The 4490-nt window shown below is 47.7% G+C and overlaps 1 long non-coding RNA gene across 1 annotated transcript; it reads right to left on the bottom strand.

Moving 5' to 3' along the window:
- Nucleotides 1-610: 610 nt before the first annotated feature.
- On the bottom strand, nt 611-3043 carry LOC119323021. Its single transcript, XR_005156058.1, has 2 exons — nt 1345-3043; nt 611-1219 (listed from the first exon to the last, which is right to left on the bottom strand). It is a non-coding gene; the product is annotated as an uncharacterized LOC119323021 (long non-coding RNA).
- Between the last annotated feature and the right edge of the window lie 1447 nt (nt 3044-4490).

The raw sequence follows: 4490 nt of genomic DNA, 5'->3' as shown, positions 1-4490 counted from the left end.
CAATTTTTTTGCACTTACGGGATGAACAACATCATATGGCCGACCGCACTGCTTCTGAATGAAAATCGCACTGCATCAGATGGTCAAGCGAGCTGCATAATATGTTTTGTCGGACGTTCTTTTTCTCATACGCAAGTGAACAACATTACTCTCAAAAGTGAACGACATTTCGAAGACCGAAGGCACTGCAAGTGTTGACGTAGTTGACTGAATTCTGAGACACATGAAAACATTTTTGCAACACTCGATTTTTTGCGACACTCAAATCGACGAGTGAGCTTCATCCAACATAAAATCACACTGCTTCAGACGAAAAACCGCACCGCATACAAGGGTCAAGCGAGCTGCATAATTTTTTTGTCGGGCGAGTTTTTGTTGTTTTTTTTAATTTTTTATAAACAAGAGTGGACCGCAAAGACGAGTGCAAATGAACCTCGGCATACATGGAAGCGGACCGCATGACATTTTGTCTTTTCTCTTAAAAAAGTTATAGGTTATGTGGACCACATGGCCAACGTTACTGATCGGCTTCATTTTATTTCTTTTATTAACTTTTTAAAATGCATCCGAATTACATGGCCAAGACAAGAGAACTGCATCTTTTTTGTTATGATAATAATGACCATGCTTTTTTACAGAGTGAACGTTACACATTTTTCGTAACAATGAACATCAATTCCCCTAATAATAAGGGGATTTTCTTGATGCAAAAAGGCAAAAAATAATGAATCTCTAGGCACACATACAGTCGTACATATATCTCTACAGAGCAGAATTAGCTCTCGAGCACCACCAGCAACTAACTGAACCACATGGGCTGCCTTTTGCCGCATTGCCCACTGCAAACACACGCCTAGTGCACTGCACTCGTGTGCAGTGCACTTTTTCTTTCACTATTTGCCTTTTTCATAATACACATTAACGATTTAATTAGCAAACGATCATCGACAAGTTCTTTTTAGTGAGTGTGTTGTGCACTTCTTTTCTCTTTATTTGCTTCTTGGCTTCTCTCCTGCAAAAGAAATCAATTTGAAACCGCAGCAATTAACAATAGCGGATTCAAGTGCCGGGCATCAGCAGTACCGCCGGGCCCAATCTCTGCAACACACATGATCCGCACCACACAACGAGACTCTGAATTTCATTGGTGCACTGCACAAACTGCACGGGAGCTTGCGGGTGCTAGAGCAGTGGGTGTCCTCGTCTCCCCAATTTGACCCTGAGGATGAAGAACAAAGCGGCATGACTTCATGGGACAACAGTAGTTGCTTCAAAAGTCTCCGGCGGTAAGAAATCGGTTCAGAGAGAAAAAAACTAACACTTGGTCAGGGGATGGAAGCAAACCTGCAGTCAGGAGCAGAAGCGGTGGAGATAGCAGCTAGCAGTGGAGCAATTGGAGGCCACGAGCAACGGATCGAACGACCTTCTTTGCACACCGCCGCCTGCTGCTATGCTCCCGTAGCTACTGCCGCCGCTGCACCTCGCTAGACTGGAAACCGAACTGCAGCTCCTCGATACGCATGGGTGCAGTGCACAACACATACGGCCATAGAGAACAAATAACCTGCAAGATAGTAGAAAGTGCACCACAAAGATGTTCTTAGTGAGCTGCATCGATTTTAAGAAATTATACACCATTGTCCTTACAATTTTGCAAAAAACAATTCCCCCCAAAATAACAAAGAAGTGAACTCCCATGTACAATTTTTTCTGCAAAGTGAACTCCTTTGTCAAATACACTGCGCGGCAATTCTGGACTGAAAGCGGAGGTGGAGTCCTGGATCATACACAAAATTTTCAAAGAGAAAGCAATGAACTGCACAAAAGAAGCCCTGAACCGAAAACTATGCAAAACACTTTCAAACAGAACCGCGAACACCCAGCCGAAGGAGCTGCAATAGAGAGCCAGCCGAGCTGCACTATGGCGAGAGGTGACCCTCCTAGTCGTCAAAGGGAAATGCAATCCACGGTCAACCAAACTGCATGCCGGCACGGACTTCAGAGAGCCCTCTCGCCCAGGAGCCACCTGAGGCATCAGCGACCCATCAACCGTAAAATCTAGGATGGGGAAGAGGCGTGATGGGGGAGCTGGCCCGGCCGCGGCGGCACGGGTCCAGGCAGGTTCGTCTTCGCGGCGAGGTGGTGGCCAATCACGTCGTGCCTCTGCTATGGTAGCCCCGGCGTACTGAACATCCACTCTGCCTGAACCGCGTGCCAGGAGCCCAGTCAAAAGAGCTGCTCTCACCGGGGGGCGTTGGTGTGGGTGGTGAATCACGTCGGCGCAGAGGATCAACGGCTCGGAAAGCCACACGGGGAGGCAGCGCGCGGCTCCTGCAATGCCTCCGGTCGGAGCAGGGCCTGACTTTTGGCGCCCCTCAACAGAGCACCTTGCTGGTGGGGAGGGGATGCAGGGAGGCCACGGCGGGGTGGCGGGGTGGCGGGGGAGGACCCACGCCAGCAGCAGCGCGGGGTATCTGCGGGCGGCGCGTCTGGATCCACACCGGCAGCTTCACGAGAAGCCTTGGGGTGGCGCAGCCGGATCCATGCCGGCAGCCGCACGGGGCTCCTGGTGGCGGCGTGCCAGGATCCGCGCCAGTAGCCGCGCGAGGCGCCTGGTGCTGTTGGGAGGCGCGCCTGGATTTGCCGAGAAGGAAGGGGCCGTTGGGAGCCGCGCATCGGATTCACCGAGAGGTGCTCTATGGGGGAGTGGCGAGTTGGATCCGTCAATGGAGGGAGTTGGACGGGCGCTAGGGAGGCACCGACAATGAAAGGTGGAGGGTAGGTGGGAGGAGGAAGAAGGTGGGAGGGAGGGGGGTCGGGCCGATGTAGGGCGCCAACACGGCGCCGGAGGAAGGAGGTGGTGTGGCGGGGACGAAGCGGCAGCGCCGAAGGAAGGAGGTGGTGCGGCGAGGCCCGAGCGGCGGCACCGGAGAAGGTGGAGGAGGGCACGGGAGTGGAGGAGGTGGGCGTACGGCAGTGGGGGGATTGGGATTTGGTTAGTGGAGAGAGAGGGGCGATTGTTTTTTCGCGTGCTTGCGGTTCGGTTCGGTCTGCACAGGCGATTAGATAGGGCGTGACGCAGTTCGTTTTTGTTAGCAGAATAAGCATTTTGTTAGCAGAATAAGGTCTTAAGGGGTGTTATTAGAATAGACCCATCCTATATATCACTACTAGAGAAAAGCCTAGCAGCAGCGCAGGTTTTAGGCCTATCAGTAGCGCGGGCAGGAGCGCTACTGATAAGGCGCTACAGCTAAAGCTTAGCAATAGCGCGCCTAGACTCACGCTACTGCTAAATTGACTTAGTAGTAGCGCTTCTTCAGAACAGCGCTACTGGTAATTAGTAGCAGCGCTTCTCCTCTCCCGCGCTACTACTATTATTTAGTATTTTATTTCTTTTTTATTTCATGTTGTATTCATACACATTTACACAAGTTTTCATACAACAGGAATTTAGATATTGTTTTTACATCATAATGAGTTATTACATCACGGGGTGAAAGAACCGTGGACTAGTTTCAAGTGGATGTCCATCCACTTGAAACTAATTCGCGGTTCTTTCACCCAATGATATAATAATATCATCATCATCATCATATCATTAACAACTTATCATCATAATACATCATTGTCATATAACACCTCCTCAAGATCATCGTTTTCATTAATGACATCACATAGCAAATTGGTCACTAGTCGTAATCACAAGTACTCCTCATTATCAACTCTAACACATTGCCGCATAATAAACATATTGTACCTCATAGGACCTACTACATTCGATTAAGACCTACTACATTTTCTAAGGTAAAATAGCAAAAAACAAGATAGCCCCTGACTCTCCATTATGGAGAATGGAGACTAGCCTGTCTCCAATTCTTGCCTTTCGCTGAATGTTACTTCCAAGAACCTCCTTGCGAATGTCCATACATTTCTTCCATTCTTTGATGATCATGTGTTCACCGGTTTTAGAAATCCGATATGCACAGGTGAGCTCCCTAGATTTACCTGGCAGTATGTTCAGAACTGAGAGGCGACCATTCAGAGACATCAGATGAGGCACACAATCCATCGGGAGTTTCTGTTGGAAATCATAATAATAAATTCGTAGTTAGCAATGATGTACTAGTTTTAGAAGTATGCAAAAGATGCACGGATGTCGTAATAGTAAAAAATCTTACTAGGGTATCTCCAGAGAAGTTACCGTGGTTCAACACATGCACTAGTGGCACGTATTCACCATAATTTGGAGGAGTTCAATAATAGTTATTGTAATTTTCAAGAAGAGTAAAAAATGCGACCAGATGATTTTTCTCCTTATACGTTAATTTGGTGCCATCGGTGTAGTGGGTTTTATCTACCATCTTCCGCACAGTCTTTGAAGAATCAAAATAAGCTGTCAATGGAAATAAGCTATCAACTATTTTGAAATAAACAATATAAATTAGTTAATAACTATGTTTGAGAAACTCACATAGCGGTACAATCGGAAG

Source organism: Triticum dicoccoides, chromosome 1B (assembly GCF_002162155.2).
Source record: "Triticum dicoccoides isolate Atlit2015 ecotype Zavitan chromosome 1B, WEW_v2.0, whole genome shotgun sequence".
Lineage (NCBI taxonomy): Eukaryota > Viridiplantae > Streptophyta > Magnoliopsida > Poales > Poaceae > Triticum > Triticum dicoccoides.
Note: the sequence above shows the minus strand (reverse complement) of the source record. Positions and strands in the feature narration are given on the sequence as shown.